The 20,952-nt window shown below is 45.3% G+C and overlaps 1 long non-coding RNA gene across 1 annotated transcript; it reads right to left on the bottom strand.

Moving 5' to 3' along the window:
• Positions 1–15,846: 15,846 nt before the first annotated feature.
• LOC103660841 lies at positions 15,847–20,630 on the bottom strand. Its single transcript, XR_567917.1, has 4 exons — positions 20,124–20,630; positions 19,130–19,202; positions 17,238–18,748; positions 15,847–16,114 (listed from the first exon to the last, which is right to left on the bottom strand). It is a non-coding gene; the product is annotated as an uncharacterized LOC103660841 (long non-coding RNA).
• Between the last annotated feature and the right edge of the window lie 322 nt (positions 20,631–20,952).

Raw genomic sequence — 20,952 nt, forward strand, 5'->3', positions numbered from 1 at the left:
GTCAGGTGTGGGACTTTGAGCACAAGTCCCCCAGATGCCCTTCTTGAGCCAAAGCGAATCCTCAGGGACGAGGGTGGAGCAGAACAGAAGCCCGTCGACCATGGCAGTGCATTGAGTCCGCTTCAACACCACCCCAGGGGAGGTGCGAAGAGGATCCTGTCCCCGCGTCAGAGTAGTCACGGGAAATACTGACCTTTGGGGGGACCAGATGGAGCTTCTGTAGGAAGTTTTTGTTGTTGTTGTTGTTTGTTTTTGTTTTTAAAGATTTTATTTATTTATTTATTTGACAGAGATAGAGACAGCCAGCGAGAGAGGGAACACAAGCAGGGGGAGTGGGAGAGAAAGAAGCAGGCTCCCAGCGGAGGAGCCTGATGTGGGGCTCGATCCCAGAACGCCGGGATCACGCCCTGAGCCGAAGGCAGATGCTTAACGACTGAGCCACCCAGGCGCCCCTGTAGGAAGTTTTGAATGAACATTCTTCACAGTTCTCAGGTTGATGTGACTGGGGGTCTGAACTTGTGCTCAGAGGACAAGGTAAGCACCTGTACCCAGACTCTGGGCAGCCCCAGGGTTGGCACTGCCCCCCCACCACTCACCTGGAGCCCTCACTGCTCCTCTACCTGGAAGTGGGAGGGACAAAGAAGCTCAGAACTCAGGTGCTCCAGAAGTTAATAATTTTTTTTTAGAAAAATCTCCATTTGCCCCCTGTGGCAAGACGTTCTCCTTTTTCCTCACCTATGTACCTGCTGTGTCTCCAATACTGAGAGATTCTTCTATTAGGGTGGGATCTATGACAGTTCTAACACGTGGCCTCAAATGCTTTGACATTCTTTCCTCAGAAGGTGAGGCCTCTCTCCCTGGGGCTGTGGCAGCTCTGTGACTGCTTGACTGATAGAAGATGCTGGAAGTGGCCTCCAAGGCTAGGTGTAGAAGGACTCGTTTACCAGAACCTACACACTTAGAGCTCTGAGCCTCCAAATCACAAGCCCGACCACCCTGGAGCCACCATGCTTGGAGACTCTCCGGTGGGGAACCCCCTGAGCCCAGTTTTCATGGCATCCCAGCACTAACTCAGGCACCAGACATGTGTGGGGAGAAGCCTCCAAAGGACCCCAGTGCCAGTTACTTGAGTGCCCTCAGACATTCTGGTCTTCCCAGCTGATGTTCAGACCCCGTGGAGCAGAGACCAGTCTCCGCAGTGTGCCACATTTAAATTTCAGCCGCATGGAATCCATAAGCGTTCTAAAATGCTTTTTGTTCTAGGCCACGAGGCTGGGGGCTGCTTTGTTACACAGCACTAGGTAACTGGAGCATAATCTGAACTGCTCCGTCATCCCATCTCTCACAGGGACTCACACACGTCTGTGGTTCAACCCACACCATGTGTCGGGTGAAAGTCCCAGTCGCAGAGCCCAAGGGACATCCAGTGGGTTGGAGAGACACTCCTCCCCAACCAGGGGCTCCTTCCGCACATTAACAAGTGGAGACTGTGCTTCAGGAAGTCCTGCAGCCCTGCCCTGTGGAGTGAGGTCTTCTCCCCCCTCTGATCACATGACGGCAGGAGGAGCTGATCACCTCGCATTCTGGGCAGGTGCACTCCAAGGGGGCAAAATTCAGGAATACAATGTGATTTGCGTCCCCTGGAGTTTGAAAGCTCCGACCCCAGCAAGTGCCACAAAGGACTTGGGGTCTTCCAAAAGCTCTCAAGAAATAATTCTGACGGCTCGGTGGGAAGTACACAGCCCCTTCCCAGGTAGCAAAAACTGACTAATTGTGGGGAAGGGGGGAAATAAGAGCTTGAAAGAGGCAGGACAAACCACCACGGCAGGAGCCCCTGGCAACACATGAAACAAACTAAGGTCGTGTTTATGAGTCACGACACCACAGCAGAAAACTCTGCAAGTCCCTCCTCGTGTCACCTGGTCTACCCATGGTCCTGTCTCCCGGCACCTGCCCTGCTTGGAGACAAACCCCGGGGACACCGAGGACATAAGGAATCCAGACAACCAGACACTCACGCAGGAGTTAAAGACCAAATTCCAAGGGCTGAAGTTCTCTGGCCAACAATGACTTCACATTCTTGGGAATAAACTATTGACCAGATGCACGAAGAGAAGATTCATGTGCAAAAACAAGCACAGGGACAGAGTTCAGACTCTGAACCCAGAAAGCCTTTCACAGACACATTCACACTGTGGGGCCCAGTTCCCAAGCCCCATTCCCCCAAAGCCCGCTGAAGAGCAGGACCGCACCTGTCTATGGGGAGTTGGGGGTGGGGATTCAGCCCCAAAGACAGTGTGTCTTCAGCAGATAACTTCCAGGAAGATAATACCTTTGGGTTCCCCTTACCTGGAAGTCCAACTCAAATATGATCACTGTCTGGAAAACTAGCTTTTTCTGCCCTGGCAAATGTCCTTTCTATCTGTTTTAAATTTAAGAGAAAGAAATGTCCTAGAATGTTTAGAAAACGTAACTCCATATTCCCTTCCATGGGAAGCAAACCTGAACATTTTTATCCTACATCTTGCATCGGCAGCTGTTGGCTACAGAAAAAGAACCTGAGGCAGCAGTAAGTGGAGAAGCTGGCAAGATGCTTACGAGCCACAGCTGGGATTTCCAGCAGTGAGCTTTTGGGGGCAACATTGTGTCTGGACCCTTTTATCCATAGCATTATGATACCCGGCACTGAGCAGGGATTCCAGTAAGGATACGATGAGCGAAGGAACTAATGGATGGATAAATAAAAAACAAATGAATCAATGAGTGAATGAAGAGCGAATCAATGAGTGAATGAGTGAATAAGTTGGCACATACACCGTGCGTGCAGAGGTGAGATGGCCCTTGCTGGCACCTTCTCTCCTACAAGGATCTGAACCTCAAGCCGAGGCCTCTTTCCTGACCTCCATGCCTGCACCTCCAAACATACTCTGACCATAGCTCATTGGATGACCTGTCATGACTTTAATGTGAAAGCCAAGTGCATCAATGTCTCATCACCAAGTCACCCACAATGTCACTGTTTTCTGGTGAAGGCACCATCCCTTTTAATAACTACTCATTGAAAAATCTTAGACACCCCTCTACCTCCCACTGCCCTTGAACCTCCACATCTAGTCAGATACCCAGGTCTCTTGGTCATTTTTTCAAAATACCTCCTGTTCTGTCCCTTCCTCTCCATGCCTCTGTCACGATCCTGCCTCTGGCATTCACACCGCACAGGTGCACTTGTCCTCTGCGCAGAGCTTCGTAGCTGGGATTCCGCCCCCAATGGCTTCCACCCCTGTCCTTTACCCATGGAATAAAGCCCAAATGCCTTAGCCAGGTACTCAATGTTCTTCAAATTCCTGTGCTAACTTAACTTTCTTTTTTTTATAATATTTTTTATTATATTATGTTAGTCACCATACAGTACATCCCTAGTTTTTGATGTAAAGTTCCATGATTCATTACTTGCGTATAACACCCAGTGCACCATGCAATACGTGCCCTCCTTAATACCCATCACCAGCCTATCCCATTCCCCCACCCCCCTCCCCTCTGAAACCCTCAGTTTGTTTCTAACTTAACTTTCTGATCAACTTCTTTGTCCTGATTCTATCCTAGTAAATTTGCCCATTCCACCAATCCCCTGTAAATGGCACCACTTCCCTTCCCCATCTCTTGAAATGAAATCCACACTTTAAACACTTAGCTCAATCCTTGCTTCGCTTATGGAATCTTTTGACTAGTACACTAGAAGGAGTCCCTCCTATAAGAATCCTGACCCTAAAACACCCTCCTTCCCATGGTATGGTTCTCCCCCTTGCAATGCTACACATTACCTCAACTTTGAGCTCTGGGCCCTCTGTGTTCACTGTGACGGTAGCAGTTGGTCAATCCTAGCTTAGCTCTTCTCTCTCCTGAGACGCTAGCACCCGCCATAGCCATGGGCATCTTGTCTTTGGTTGGTTCTTGTCTTATGACTACAGATGTCCCAGTTCTCACACTCCTTGTGGGTGTGCCCTTTATGAGATTACTTACCACATTGCATTAAAATGATCTGTTTCTCTTCTCCAATTTGATTAGAAGCTTCTAGAGTACCACGATTCTGTCTTATTCATCTTTTTATCACCAGCACCTAGCACCTGAGCAAATCACATTTGTGAATTACTAATCATAGTGATAATTACAGCTACCATTTTGGGTAACGGTTGATGGACACAGTTGGATGGACAAGGGGACCACTCGTCCCCACAACCCACTGAGATTCATGTGTCATTCTCTCCCTTTTACAAATGAGAGACTCTGAGTGTTTAAATATCCTGCCCAACGAGGAGGTGGGATTTCAGTCCAAGCTGGTTAAGATTACGATCCATACTGTTTCCTCTGTCCACTTGTTTTCTTCATGTGCAGAGAGCCCCAGCCTTTTTGCACTCAGGCAGAGGTACAGAAACCCATAAGTGCTTATTACACCCACCAACACACTGTGATCTGAAGGACGTAGGGAAGAAGGGTTAGGTGCCACTGTCCTACAGATCTGTGCACTTGAACTGACAAAGGGTATTACCATCTGAAAGGTGATTTCGTTGGTTAACTAATACGTAGGTAGGGTTTATTGGCTGTCTTTAACATTCACTGCCATCTGGTGATAAGAAAGACAATGATAGGGATAAATTTCACCTCCTTTAAACTTCACCCAAAGGTTCAATTTATACCCAGACAGCTGTATGTGTGTATCAATTTACTAATCCACAGTGTGCTATTATCTTAATCCCTTTTGGATTGGATGTCCATCTCCAATTAGAATATTAGCTTCTTTGTTCATACATGAATCTTTAGGGAAAATACTTAGCTGGCTCCAGTTATATCCGATTTAGTTTCATATACCTATTATCAAAGAGTACATGGGAAACAAAGTCAAGACCAGAAAATACAAAGAAAAATTAACATAAAAAGAAATGTGAACAAAAGCTTTAAACAGCCAGTTCTGATGTACATTTTCGGACAAATGTCTACTTCAAAACAGTTGAAGGGTTTCTTAACCGATAGCAAAAAAAAAAAAAAAAAAAATGGCTACTGAATAATTTAGTTCTTGTATACATTTTTGCCCTCTTCATATTCTAAAATACACTTAAGAAAAATGTGGTTTATTTTACTGGATTAACTTATCGGATAAGTGATTTCATAATGTTTATAAAACATATGCTTAAAAACCTATCTGTTTCTACCAGCTTTTAAGCATACTATATTGCTATTGCCAAGAATTTTGTATAAGTTTCTAATTTGTTCAACCAGAAGTGACAGAACCCATTACTTTTTTTATATGCAAAGAGCAGAACTTTAAAGGCTCTTGCTTATGTAGTGAAATCATGAAGGAAACATTATAAGGAAGAATTGAATCTTTCTATACATACGGTGATGGATCATGAAAATACATTAGATGCAGAAATAACGGGGAAAATATTGACCATTTCCCTTTATGCTGTGGTCTAAGCTAAATTTGGGCCTCTTGGCCCCTACGCCTGCCACTTTAAATGCAGTCGAGCTCTGCTTGCGCCCAGCGTGGGTACCTGCAGGTCAGTATCTCTTTTTAGTCCTGAAAGATGTTCAAATCATGACACCCTTCATGACATCATTGCCTGATTCTGTTGGATGCGTGGATAGATTTGGGCACTGGCTGGAGTCCTGGAGTAAATACTCCCCCTAAGATTCCTACTAATCTGGCAGTGCTATGATGAACCCAGCCAAAACTCCTGGGCCCGCAAACAAGAATGAGCGATGCATGTATCCCTTGCCATGAGCCGGGCTCTGCAACAAGTGTCAGTATCAATGCTGTAGGCTTGTCTGGAGGCTCGCATGTTCTCAAAGGACTCCGAGATACGTCACCCCTAGAAATAAATGGCTGGGCGCTGAAACGGAAGCCACTTGTCTCTGTGTTAGCGGGGCCAGTCTGGTCTGGGCCCTGCAACCGAATGTGCCAGCAATTCAGGTAAAACTCTAAAGAGAACAAAAGGGGCCATGGTTTCCAAAGCAGGGAAAGAAAAAAATAGGAGGGAGATTTTTCAGCAGCCTTAGCTTCTGGAATAAGTTCTAAGGGTCAGAAGAAAACCAAGTGGCTTTTTCTCCTGGCTCAGAGGATGTGAAGCTGGGTAAAGAAGCCCAAACACAGAGGGCCTGAGTGGCAAGGCTGTCCCCTTGGGAAGGCGTCTCCCTCCTGGAGATGCTCTCTGCCCAGGGCACCACCTGCCGTCTATCCCCTCCCACTGAGCACGTCTCTGACGCGCAGGGAACTGCCCCAAGATAGGCAAGCGCCCTGGGCCACCAACGGTGAATGTTTACGCTGTGTGTAAAATGTGGACAGCTGGGCAAAGTGAACCATTCATTAATCTTTCAAATTATGTTAATTGCAAAAATGGAAACAGATCTTAGGCAGAGAGAAGAGGCCTCCACCTTCCCGGGCTGACTGCACAGCCTTGGGCCGGTGGAAGTTTCTCTCAGAACCGTACACAGCAGACTAGTTTGCAGTGGGCAGGGTGCTCTGGGAGGTCAGGGAAGTGGAATGTGCTGTTCAGAGTTCCCACGTGTGATGCTCTCCCGGGGGGTCATGGAGCTAATGTGTTGATGCTGTTATGTAATCAAATCAATACAGACTTTGAGAGGGGGTTGGAATGCATTTTTATTATAGAAAATTTTGAACTTAGACAAGAACAGAGAAAATATGTTCGTGACCCCTCATTTCTCCATTATCCGGTTTTAACGATTATCCTAATATTTTGCTGGTCTTCCTTTGCTTTTCCCACACCTTTCTCTCTCTCCTTCCCTCTCCCTCCCTCTCCCTCCCTCCTCCTCCCTCCCTCCCCCTCCCTCTCTTTCCCTCCCTCTCCCTCTCTCTCCCTCCCTCCCTCTCTTTCTCTCTTTCCCTCGGTCTCTCTCTCTCTCTCTCTCTCTCTCTCTCACACACACACACACACACCTTTTTCTCGACTATGTTAAACCATATCTCAGATATCATGTCATTTTGTTTTAAACACATCAGAAGGCATCTCTAACTAATAGCATTTTTTTCACATGATCACCATTACAGTATAAGACCTAACAAAATTAACAAGGATTCCTTATAACCAGTTAGTGTCCCCTTGACATTCAAATTCCCCCGATTGTTTCACAGATCTCTCTTTTACAGTTAGTAAGAGGATCCACACCAGGCCTCACGTTGCTAGGTTGCTAGGTCTAATCCAGCAACTTCTTACAGTTGTTCTTTCCCTGTGAGTTCTCGAAGTCCCAGCCCTTTTTTCATTCTTTATTTAAATTCAACTTACTTAACATGTACTGTATTATTAGTTTCAGGGGTAGAATTTAGTCATTCCTCATATTCATATAACACCCAGTGCTCACTACATCACGTGCCCTCCTTAATGCCCATCGCCCGGTTCCCCCATCCCCCCACCCACTTCCCCTCCAGCAACCCTCAGTTTGTTTCCCAGAGTTCAGTGTCTCTTATGGTTTGCCTCCCTCTCTATTTTCATCCTGTTTTATTCTTCCTTCCCTTATGTTATCTGTTTTGTTTCTCAAATTCCACATATCAATGAAATCATATGGTATTTGTCTTTCTCTGACTTATTTTGCTCAGCTTAATACACTCTAGTTCCATCCACATTGTTGCAAATAGCAAGATTTCGTTCTTTTTGATGGCTGAGTAATACTCTATTTTGTGTGTGTGTGTGTGTGTGTGTGTGTGTGTGTGTGTATTACATCTTCTTTATCCATTCGTCTGTCTGTGGACATCTGGGCTCTTTCTATACTTTGGCAATTGTGGACATTGCTGCTATAAACATTGGGGTGCGGGTGCCCTTTCGGATCACCATGTTTGTATCCTTTGGATAAATAGTAGTGTAACAGCCAGGTCGTAGAGTAGCTCTATTTTTAACTTTTTGAGGAGCCCCCATACTGTTTTCCAGAGGGGCTGCTCCAGTTTGCATTCCCACCAACAGTGTTAAGAGGGCTCCCTTTCTCTGCAACCTCGCCAACACCTGTTGTTCCCTGAGTTGTTAATTTTAGCCGTTATGACCGCTGTGAGGCGGTATCTCACCGTGGTTTTGATTGTATTTCCCTGATGCCCAGTGATATTGAGCATTTTTTCATGTGTCTGTTGGTCATTCATATGTCTTCTTTGGAGAAATGTCTGTTCATGTCTTCTATCCATTTCTTGACTAGATTTTTGTGTTTTGGGGTGTCAAGTTTGATACAGATTTTGGATACTAGCCCTTTATCTGATAAGACATTTGCAAGTATCTTCTCCCATTCTGTAAGTTGCCTTTTGGTTTTGTTGACTGTTTCCTTTGCTGTGCAAAAGCTTTTTATGTTGATGAAGTCCCAATAGTTTATTTTTGCTTTTGTTTTTCTTGCCTTCGGAGCCGTGTCTAGCAAGAAGTTGCTGAGGCTGAGGTCACAGAGGTTGCTGCCTGTGTTCTCCTTTAGGATTTTGATGGATTCCAAAGTCCCAGCTTTGAAATCAAAAGACAAAGCAGCAGGGAGTGAGATGGGGCTGCCGCTTTAGCCCTGCCTGCCGAGGCTGCCCCTCCCCCCAGGAAGCAGTTTCTGTCTACATTTCCCGTTGTCACCACTTACATCACAACGACAAAGTCGCTTTCTCTGAAGCTCAACGTTTATCCTGTGGCCCACATGACCCTCTAGGCCTCTGAGCTATTTCTCAAAACAAGAAACAGAAGAAGCTTCACCCTCACAAAGGCCGAGAGGAGAGTTACTTGTATGTGGGGAGGTTCAAGGCATTTCTCCAGCTCCTTTAAAATTTTATTTTCCCTTCACATCCAGATCCAGCCCAGGAAATAATTTATTCTGAAGTTTTTTAAAAGTTTCCAATTAAAAAATCTTGGAAAGTAGCTGACCTATATTTACTGTAACCATATTTTCCAAATAAAATTCCAGACACATGGTCTGATAAGTATGTGTGCACTGCCCACACTATTTAAAAATAAAGTGCATTGCCTTTTTTCCTGCTTAAAAAAAAAAAAAAAGAATCCATGTTAATTTTAGAGATTAAAGAAAGGTCAAAGAAGAAACAAAATATCTGCAATCCCCACCCAGAAATAACCACTATTAACGTTTGGATCCACAGTTCTCTTCAGTTTTTGTCTCTAATAGAAGATAATTTGTGACCAAGTTGAGTAATACACTGTATTTTATATATAATACATATAATTATATATGTGTCATATATAATTTTGCCTCCTGAATTTTCCAGTTAAAGCTATGTCACAAAGATTTTCTCCTGCCATTGAAGATTCTGTGTAAATGTTATTTTTAATTGCTGTATAATAGTCTATCTTTGCAAATGTCATAATTATTTTTACCCACCACACATGTCATTGAACATTTAAATTGCCACCAGTGTTTTTGCTATTATTAAAAATCTTGTAACAAAAATATTGTGATAAACATTCATGCATATCTGTGTCTACACTTTGGAAAACAAACATAGCACAGCCGAGAAGCAGAAATACTGCATAACAGGATAAAAACTTTTAAAATCTCTCCATAAACACCACCAACTTTTTTTTTATGGAGACATTGTACTAACTTTCACTTAACACCTGTTTCTGAAGGCACCCATGAGAAAATATTTTACATTAGCTCTGTTCCAGAAAATTTGGAAGGTTTTAAAAATACATTTATCAAACGCTTGTGTTCTAGACACTGTGCTAAGTGCTTTATGTGTCCTGTCATTTACTCCTTACAAAAGCGCCATGAGAAAGGACAAGACACTCTGATGATTCCCATTTTTCACGCACAGAAAACTTGGATGACTAGACCAACTTACACGATTTCTCATAAAGCTAAAAGTACATTTGGGTCAAGAGAGTCAATGTAGGATGTTTGGTTTTGTTTTTTCACTCCTACCATCGTGCCACTCTGGAGCCTTCTACAGCAAGGGTCTCAGCTGACAGTGTGTGAGAGGGTCACTAACTCTCAAGAGGGGGCCTATTCCAGCAAGTGCAGCCCTAGGACAGAAGCTGATGCTGGGCTTAGATCCCCTCGTGATGGGGCCAAGAACGCCCCGGGTCAATGCCATGCTCTATGCGATACTGTGAGCTTGGGAATGAGAAAGAAAAAGGACTCTGTGGCAAGCCAGAAGGACTGACTTGGTCATTTTTGAGCCCGTGTGAGACTCCAGGAGTCCCTCATGCAGAGGAATGGGCTTTCATGGAAGGAGAGCAAAGTACTGTGGTTTTACTAGTTGGCACTTGGGACATTGCAATCCTGTTGAACCAAACATCATAACGGAGAGGATGAGGATTTTCATCTTTTCCTCTTACATGAGTTAACATAGGGCTACTCAGCTTATTTTGCACACTGTTCAATGCTGAGGCCATCGGTCATGGCCCAAGGGGTGTATGGGGCCAAAACCCAGTGCAAGTTCCACTGGCCAACCAGGGCATCTATGAGCTGTATCTGCCTCCCGTTGTGTCTGTGACCTCATAGGCTACTCCTCCTCCCACCTGCTTTCACAGCTGCAGCAGCACTGGCCCCCTCACTGCCCCTCTGAGGACTGTGCCCCAGCCTCGGGAACTTTGCTCTGCTGTTCTCTCTGCCTGGAAAGCTTTGCCCCATCTCCCCCTTCTTTCTCCAAGTCTTTCCCCAAGTATCTCCTTCTCAATGACTGCTCCATGAATAATTATAATTCCCAATACTCCCCAACCAACACCCACCCCCCCCAGCAACGCCTTCCAGGGGGAACGGTGAGTTTTGTTTATTTTGTTTGCTGATCTGTTCCAAACGCCTAGAACATTCCTGGCAAATAGCTCTTAATAAATATTTGTTGAATTGAATGAAATCACTGAATGGGTGAACTGTGGAGATGACAGTCTTGCTTCAGATATTTTCACAGTGAGAACACTAAGAGCCTGAGGGGAAAGTGACTTTATCCAAGGCCACTGGTAGGTGTTCTTTCCCCAAAGTGCCTTTCGCTTCCCTAACTGGCCTTGGAGTCCTCCAGCTCAGCCCAGATAAAATCCTCCCACAACAAGGCCAATCCAGAGAGGCCCAGATCCAATCAAAGCAATCAATGAAAGGTCTGAGTGATGACTAAGCATCGCCCTTCTAGGGAGCAGGCTTCACATGACTCTCCAGTCAAGGGAAAATCTCTTTCTGGGCGGCAAGCAGGCTGCAGACCCTCTCCTTTCCAGCCCTCAAAAGAGCAACTGTCTAACAACAAAGCCACGAGGAAGCCATGTTCCCCGAATCCATCTTGTTTAATAGCTCAAGTCCTCCATGACCCATCCTTTCTCTTTTGCAAATGGCTGGACCCTGGAAGAAATCATTCCCAGCAACGGGAGAAAGTGAACTGTTCTAGGGGATACTCAAACTACAGCTCATTTCAAATGCCCGATGTCATAAACACTTCTCTGAAATATTTCCCTCTTCCCTCACAAGCATGTGCAGAGAGCAAACACAGACATACATACTTTTGGAGCAGATTTCTTTTTTCCATGATTTCTGCTCTCTTTTAACGAGCAATTTGTTGTATATGTTAGCTTAAAGTAAAATTAAATCCTGGCAGTGATGATCAAAATTGAGAACCCCAAATGTAAAAGCTATCTCTTAGGGGTGCCTGGGTGGCAGAGCGGTTAAGCGTCTGCCTTCGGCTCAGGGCGTGATCCTGGCGTTATGGGATCGAGCCCCACATCAGGCTCCTCCGCTGGGAGCCTGCTTCTTCCTCTCCCACTCCCCTTTCTTGTGTTCCCTCTCTCGCTGGCTGTCTCTATCTCTGTTGAATAAATAAATAAAATCTTAAAAAAAAAAAGCTATCTCTTAAAAAGTGCGTATTTGGGGATTTCATATACAAGCTCCGCAGACCCTTGAGAGACCCTTATACGGAATTAGTGCGCCAGAAGTGGTTTACAAACTGTTGTGGCTATATGAAGATAGGTGCATTTGTTGATGATCTCTTGCAAGATTCTCAAGGGGATGTTCCCCCCAAATTACTGAGAACCGCTGATTTTGACCCACGCAAATGGCTGATAACGAAACTTAACTGCATAGTGTGTGATGCAAAATTTCTGATAACTAATTATATTTGCAACATTATTGCTTTCTCTTTTGGGGGGGGTGCCATTATCAAGGCACAATGTCCTAGCTAAATAAACACTTAGTTTGGAAACATAAACAGAGTGTAATACATTAATTTCCTTACTATTCCTTGCTGGTGAAAACAGTTTTCAGTCTGGTCTTTAACCATCTCTCCCTCTTTCTCTCTCACAGCTAACCTTGTGCAAAACACACTTCACAAAGTAAATATTTTGAGCCATGTTTTTCAGATAAAGAATCTAAAACTCAGAGAGGGAAGTAGCTTTCAGGCCTCTCGGCTGGTAAATAGAGGAGCCAAGATTTTAACGCAGGCCTGCTGGATCCGGAAGCTTGCGGGTTTTCCAACGGGGCAAACCACTATCTTGAAATTTATATTATATTTCCTGACATCAGGATTTTCAGTTCAAGTTTTTCCTTTAATGGTGAGTGGTTAAACCAGAATATTTTATACCGCCAATTATATTCACCAACTGTTTTCATGAAAGATCTTTAAATATTGGTAGCTCTGACGTGGTGAAAGTCATCATAACGTGTGTTCTCTAATTTTGGCTCTAAAACGTCGCTGTAACTCAGTTCAGAACTCCCCAGAATCCTCCCCTTGCAGCCAAAGGAACCAGCCTAATGTACATATGAGAACTTCCCCGAGGCCAGTGTGGAATTACGTGTTACCTCTTTCACAGGATGGGAGCCATGCCAGCAGCCCCCTCCAGGATGTGTGGGCACAGCAAGAATTAAGGCCTAATTCTCCTCGGTGGCAAATGGCATTTGAAGCAAATACCCGAATGCATATGTGTGCGGAGATATGAAGGCTCCCTAGAAGAGCATTATTTGAAAAGGAGAGGAGACATTGTTTATAGCTTTAAAACGGAGAGTGTTCAAAACGGGAAAATAAAGGACTTCTCTCAACGTACTGATGTGTTGTTTGCTGTCTATCTTTAGTGCACATCCATGGGTCTTTGTGAGGCCCCACGGTAATCCCTCATGATTCAGGAACTACAAGTCACCATCAGAATTTCCAAGTAGTTGGGAAGCATGTCATCCCCAGAAGCAGCGATTTTCTCATTTAGCAAGAGAATGGAAGGAAGTGGGAACGGTTGGCTGAGGGCAGAAGTCTGAGAATGTCCCAGCATACACAGGCTCCAGAGCAGTCTGCCTGACGAGATGCCGGAAAGCATGGCTCGCTCTCCCTCAGCCAATCACAATTTCCAACGTAGCTTCCAAAAATCTATCCTGTGTGTTTTCTGGCAGATCCACTTCTAAGTTACTGGATTCTTGCACACTCAGGTCAAATATCAGTGTGTGTCCTTATAACCGAATCACCACCTCACAGACCGCCAAAATCCCAAGTCTCCTCCTACTATGTCGTTGCATGGGGACAGCCTCGCTACCTTTCCTTAGCACGCCCCACCCCCATCACAAACTCGCTTCTTCACACACGTATAAGACTATAGACATTGGCTTGCCAATGGCAACTCTTACCTATGTGGATTCATTCTGGAGAAATGTCATCTTTAAGTCACCCTCAGAAGTCTAACCAGTAGTTCTCCATGGAGGGATACCGCCCCCTAGGGAGCATTTTGGACATTTGTAGGACTTTTTGATAATTACGGATATTGGGTGTTCCTGCATTCAGTGAGGGGAGCCCGGAAGCTATGAGACAATTCTGTACAAGTTTTCAATGTCCCACCAGACAGTTATGTAGGTGAAACATTTGCTTATAGTTTTCTGAGCCTTCACTCTTACATATATCTAGAAAGTATTTTTGCAGCTTTGGTAGACACTGAATTTTCCAAGAATGCAACCATTATATGAGTCAAAAGGAAAATTGTACATTTTGTATTTGAAATTTTACCCAAGGTTGTTCATTGCTTTTGAAAAATCACAACTTCAACAGCAGCACAGCTCCTAGCGTGGCAGTCACCAGTCCCATACTCCTGCGTGGTTCTGCACTCCCGGGGGCCGTAGTCAAGATGGTATTAGTGTAAGCACTAGTAAACCCTTTCATGGGGTTGTGCCTTAAGTACTTGCATATTGAAAGTGAAAGCTCTTATTTTATTACAAATTATCTTCTTGCTGCTTCTCTTTTATTTAACATCCAGGGCATTTTACAGATTTTAAAATTAACCAATTTAGGTGAGTGATATGACCTATGAGTATGCTAAAACAAAATATTTCCTTTTAAAAAGGGTCTTTGGTTTGAATAGAGTTAAGCACTGGCATGAGCCATGAAAACGCCTTTATTTTTTTAATTTTAATTCCAGTATAGTTAACATACAGTGTTATGTTAGTGTCAGGTGTACAATATAGTGATTCAACACTTCCACACAACACCCGGTCCTCATCACAGCAGGTGCGCTCCTTCATCCCCGTCACCTGTTTCCCCCATCCCCCCCCCCATCTCCTTTCTGGGAACCATCACTTTGTTCTCTATAATTAGAGACTGTTTCTTGATTTCTCTCTCTCTCTCTTTCTTTTTTTTCCTTTGCTCATTTGTTCTGTCTTAAATTCCACATATGAGTGAACTCCTGTAGTATTTGTCTTTCTCGGACTGACTTATTTCACTTAGTATTATACTCTCCCGCTCCATCCATGTCATCGCAAATGGCAAGGTTTCATTCTTTCGATATCTGAATAATATTCCATTATGTATCTATATCACACCTTCTTTATCCATTCATTTATCGATGGACACTTGGGCTGCTTCCATAATTTGGCTATGGTAAATAAGGCTGCTATAAACCTAGAGGTGCCTGTATCCCTCGGAATTCGTGTGTTTGTATTTTTTTGGGTAAATACCCAGTCGTGCGATTGCAAGACTGTAGGGCAGTTCCATTGTTAACTTTCTGAGGAAACTCCATACTGTAAAACTCCTTAATGTTAAGAGCTACCTGATGAAATGGTCTTCAAGGATTTTTAGATGGAAGGCAAAATGAGCTCTTTCTAGGCAATGTTGCCCTACAAAGAGCAAAGTCATTATGAAGTTCCTAATATTGAGCCAAATTCCACATGAGAATAATGTGGGAGTTTTTAAAAATTACCAATATCCAGGCCACAATATCTAACTAATGAAATCAAAATCCAAGTGTCAATTGCATGGACTTGAATCTGGAGACAATCCTTTGGAGGAGTGATTCTTCTTTCCGATCACATACTAGGAAAAACCCCCAAATGCAACAATCCCAATAAGAAAGGCTGAGTGAAACCGAGTCCACATTATTTTTTTGAACATTTCCCAGGTGACTATAATTCATGACCAGTGATGAGACTCCCCCTTCCAGCACATGACTAGGCATGCTGAGAGCATGAGGTGTCGGTCAGAAAAGGCTACAAGCTCTGGAACTAAATCATCAGGCTCTGTATCTGAGCTACTCCATTTGCCTCCCTGTGCCTCAGTTTCCTCCCCTGTCCAATGAGGAGCACAATCACATCTGCTCTTGGGATGTGGTGATCAAACGAGAGAATACACTCACAGCCCTGGGGACGGCGGCACTTGCCTTTCTGTACTCCACGGTCACTTGGGAAGAATTTGATAAACACTAGAAAAGTACTCAGTATAATCCTATTCTTCTGAAATGTCCTTCAAATATCACATCTTATTAACATCTGTTTCTAAGATGTTGGAGTATATTTATTTTTTTTTTTAAAGATTTTATTTATTTATTTGACAGAGATAGAGACAGCCAGCGAGAGAGGGAACACAAGCAGGGGGAGTGGGAGAGGAAGAAGCAGGCTCATAGCGGAGGAGCCTGACGTGGGGCTCGATCCCGTAACGCCGGGATCACGCCCTGAGCCGAAGGCAGACGCTTAACCGCTGTGCCACCCAGGCGCCCCTGGAGTGTATTGATTTAAAACCGCTACTTTCTTCAAGGTGACAAGCCACCCCCATTCAAATGTCCACTTTTTTTAATAGCATTCTTAATCGAGTCAAAATCAGACTTAGCTAAGTCAGGTGTCCTGTATTCCACATTACCGAACCGCTTGCCACCTTTCAAGGCCAAGAGTAGAGACTGGAGTCAACCCCATAAAGAGTCTGGAAGGAGAAAGTATCCACAGTCACTTTAGAGGAAGCATCAGTATTCTCAAGCATGTGCATGTTTCAATGTATATGAAGTATAAGCAAAAATATTAAATCTTTAGGTAACAGAGAGGTTAAAAAGAATAAGGTACTGCGGGGCTCTGAGGACTCAGGGACTCCAAGATGACTTTGAAAGGAGGGAATTCCTACAGAGCTCAGATGGTGGACGGCACAAAGGAAATCCGTTTGCGCAGCTGCCCAGCTAGCTCCGTGCATGCACAGACACTGTAGTATTATTTTCCTGGCGCTCAGCAATCCATTCCCCAGATCTGAGAACATCTAAATCCTAATTGATGCCGTAGCTGCACTTAACCGGGAGAGGAGGATGAGCCAAGGTCCCTCACGTGTTTGAATCACATATCATAATTGGAACAATAATGCACATTCTTTCCTTCACTTTTTCTGACTTAATTCACAACAGTAAGAGAGAGCAACGGAGAGAGACAGAGACGGAGAGTACGATGTTAGAGCCTGAGAAATTTGCACTTTCTAAGACACGAAGAAGATCATACAGTGTGCTCTCTACCAAGGAGGTATGCAGGATGCCTCAAAGAATGAAGGGGTAGCATGCTACCCCGGTCCCCCAGCACCTCCATCCATGCTGGGGGTGATGTAGCTGCTGTTTTTCTGATGGTCCCCTTTCCCCTATAACATGACAATTTCTTCTACAATAGGAGTTGGCCAACTTTTCCTATAAAGGTTGAGATAGTAAATATTTCAGGTTTGCGGGCTCTGTCTCAGATTGTTTTACACACACACACACACACACACACACACACACACACACACAACATTTTAAAAATCTAAGTATCACCCCTAGCTCCAGAGATGCACAAAAACAGACTGCCGTCTGTTTGGCTGGGCCCATGGTTTGCCAATTCCAGCTCTTGATAAACGGATCTCAAATCGGAGCTCAGATGCCATCAGCGCTCAGGCCTGCCTTCCCAGCTGATCAGAATACAGACAAGGGTAAGAAGGAGAAGGCAGAGTAGGGAAAGACAGCCACCAGGGCAGGGACAATAGCTGGGGCCTTAACCGGAGGGGGGCGGTGGAGGGGAGGGAGGCACTTACATCTTACCTGACACTTGACGGCTCCTTTAGTTTTATTTGGATTCCAGAGGGCAAGAGAAAGGCGTACAGGGGGAGAATCTCCATGCCTATCAAGCACTCTCAGAAGTTGAGTAAGGTCTCCTATTGAAGAAAAGGGTAGGCGTCGAAAAAGATTTGGGTTCTCTGCAATCAGGAATCCTCTCTCGTAAGCAAGCCGCCACGTGCGGGTGTGACACGGGTCATCTGGCCCTCTCCACGTTGCCCTGTGGAAGTGGGGCTCAGGACCAGTACCAAAAAATGTTGTCTCACGACAGCCGCTGTGAATAATAAAGTCCTCGGTCTCGTGCCTTTCTAGGCCTGTACCCTGAACAGAGAAGTCTGCGGGAAAAGGAATTATGAGCCAGGAAGGCGTCCCCCGAAGCATGCAGGGCCATCTTGGGATGATTTCATACCAACGAAAGCCATGTTATTTATTTCTCTGGTTGCCTTCTTGAAGAGATTCAGAAGACTGCGGGACACTGTACTTCGCTCACCTGTGTGTCTGGTTCCTAATCTAGAACAATGGCGGGCACATCACGGATATTTAGGAAACACGGAGGGAGGGAAGGAAAGGACAGGAAGAAGAAAGAGAAGGAGAGAGGGAAGGAGAGCAAGAGGCAGCTCCCTGTAAGAGGTTCGAGATTTTCTGCTTTCGATCTTCTATGACTGCTCAGTTTTTCCAAAACCAGAGAGAAATCAGACATTTCTGTCACTTTGAAGCAAAAAAATGAACTTATCCGTGGCTCTCCTTAGCCACAGCTTGGGGAGAAAATCCAGGAATGAACTAAAGCAATAAACAAAGACTGAAGGGGGTGGAGGATGGGAGAATAGGCAGTGTTTTAATATAGTTTCCAAGAATGTGTATGACACGATTTGAGAAGGAATATCTAAGCAGCCAAACGGAGCTGCTTAATGAGGGTTGTGTTGTTATTAAAACAGCTGATAAAGACTCTCTTTGTAGTGCCCCCAAATGAGTTATTTTGAGTCAGTCGCCACGGCTAGGATCTGTATGCAGGACTAAACGTATACAAAAGTAAACTGGGCCGCAGATGAAGTGTCAGTTATGAGGATGCTCACGGTACAAGCCTGCCCCGAAGCAGTGACACATGCTTTGAAAACACTCTGGGGGTAAAAAGCACGCTTAGGGATCTCAGGGTCTGAAAGTAGTATTGTCGTTGTTACGCAGCTATTTTCCTAGCAATTTTCGATGATCTGTCACAGCTTGGAGGAGGGTCTTCGGTATTATTTCCCACACAGGTCAATTTGTTGAAAGGGGAAACAGATGGACCTTTAAGAGGCAAGTGAGGAGTGTGGGACTGGAGCTTCACGGGAGCCACGGGACCGAATAAAATGGCAACAAGCCGTCTTCTCCACTTCAAGGCCCGTAGAGCAGAAATGCAGCATGTGTGGCTCTTGACTTTCCGGGCATATGAGCAGGCCTCTGTGTGGCAGATGGCTGTCTGTCTGGTCCCAGGGCTCGGCTCCCTCCTCTGCACCTTCCTAATGAGCAAGGGGGACAAGCATGATAACCCAGCTAGTCGGTCAGATGTGTTTCCGTCCGTGCCCTCAGAGAGATGGCCTGCCGTGTGCAGCATATTCCAAACACTAACTCACAATGCAGTGCTGAGCACACACACCGTGACAATGTCCTGGGATGCTCTTACAATTACAACAGTCAAAAATCCAGGATTCTGACCCCTGACACACAAGGATGTGTCTTTTTTTAACTTTCCTAGTGATTCTTCAATGATCGAGTTTAAAAATCACTGGTGTAAACTTTCCACTTAGGAATTTAATTAGATTGTCTTGGTGTTCTTTTTTACTATCTAAGACTCGAAGGCTGCATTCCTCCACCCTATCAGTGGCACTTCAAATACTGACCGAATGAATGGATGAGGAAACATCCGGAGTCAGAGGATCAGGAGGAAGGATTTCTTTCATAGTCTACACATTCCTGGGAAAAGAAACACAAACCCCCCTTTTAGGAAGGAACGGGCAGGGGAGGGAGGATGGAAGGAACGGGAGAGGGAGGGAGAAAGGAAAAAATTACATAGAAATTGACATAAAACGCCTTTGCTTTTGGGGTGTCATGTGATACATCTCTGAAGAACACCTCCAGGTCCGACAAAGACCTGCGAGACACCAGTATGAGGGTTGCTGTGTAGACCCTGCCCCCCCCACCTTGAACGAACTGAACATTGACCTTATTAGGCCGTCCTTCTCCTGAGTTTGCCTGGTTGTGGGCTCTGCCACCACTTCTCTTGACAAACACACCCAAGGGGAGGCAGGAGGCCCTGGGTCCCGGCACAAGGCTCTACTACGCTCACCCTCTCTACCGGCCATGTCCTGCACACCCACCTCATTCTCCAAGAACCCACAGTCTCCGATCTCTCTTTGTCTTGGCATGGATTCCAGCCCCTTCCTGATTCTGTCTTTGTACCTTTCAAGGAACCTGTGCTCCTTCAAGTGTGAACAGGTGACAACTGGGGTGGGGGAATGTTCTGACCAAATAATACGGCAGATGCTAGGTTAAGGAAAGTTAGACAAGTTTCTTTCCTTTGGGATTTCTCAGAGCTTTAAACTTGCTAATGCGACTTGAACATTTCCTAAAGAGAAAAGCATTATTGGAGCTTGCCCCAAACATACTTGGCAATGACACCTATTATATGATGCATCTTCTTGGAGCACTCTTACACTTTTATCAACAAATGTGTATCGAGTATTTACTTTGCGCCAGACATTGTACTGAGCACCAAGCAAGACCTACATAATCTGCCCCATAGCACTTACTCGGGAGGCACGTTTGGGGAGCACTTGTCCGAAGGTCCTCCTCTTAGCTCTTCCCCTGAGTCCCCAGTTCTTTTCCTCGTCTTACCTCCAGTTCTGCGTCTTCTCTCAGTCTTTGAAGTCCTCGGAGAAGCAGAGTGTTTTCCTGGCTGGCTCCGTCCTCCCATTCTCACACTTTGAACTTCCAGGAGAGCACTGGCCTTGGCCATCATTCCACATGCTGCTTTAAACAGTGTCACTTGGGCTCTGCCATAGGGTGTTTCAAACAAGCCTTTCTTCTGGTACGGTCCTTCACCACTTTCTCAGCCTCCCTGAGTCAAGCTGTGCTTTCCGTCAGCATGCTGTCTCCCCAATTCCAGTCCCCTTCTTTTCTTTCTATATCCTCCTAAGTTTGTGCTGGAGACGCTTCTGGAGAGCTGGTTCCACAGCTCCTCAACTCAATCTGTGATCAGGTCCACTGAGAAGCATTCCTAGCCTCCCATCCCTGGCCTGCCCGATCCCTGGCCCTCTGGCTCAGCCTGGGATCCCTCCCCTGGCAGAGTCACCATATTCCCTGCTCAAAAGTTATATTTAGCTCCATGGAGAAAACCCTGTATCTTGCTCAGGAATATCCCTCCGAGTCATCTGTAAGCTCCCGCCCATGCACATGCTTTTCCTTACATCCCCCCCTGCCCTGCGTCACACACCAGCTATGGCGGGGAGTCCACGCCCTTGCCAGGAAGCAGTCCTGTTCTGAGAACATGGCCTCAACCCACCTTCTTTATACAGAGCAGCTCTGCTCCCAGTCACAGTATTTTAGACCAGGAATTAGTACCTGAGCAGAAGAAAGCTCCCCTAGGCCGGGCACATGGGCAGCCGAGCACCTCTGGAGTAGCTTGGATCAAGCTTTTTATCTCCACTTCGGTTCTACACTGAGA

The sequence above is a fragment of the Ursus maritimus genome, unplaced genomic scaffold, assembly GCF_017311325.1.
Source record: "Ursus maritimus isolate PB19 unplaced genomic scaffold, ASM1731132v1 scaffold_13, whole genome shotgun sequence".
NCBI classification, from domain to species: domain Eukaryota; kingdom Metazoa; phylum Chordata; class Mammalia; order Carnivora; family Ursidae; genus Ursus; species Ursus maritimus.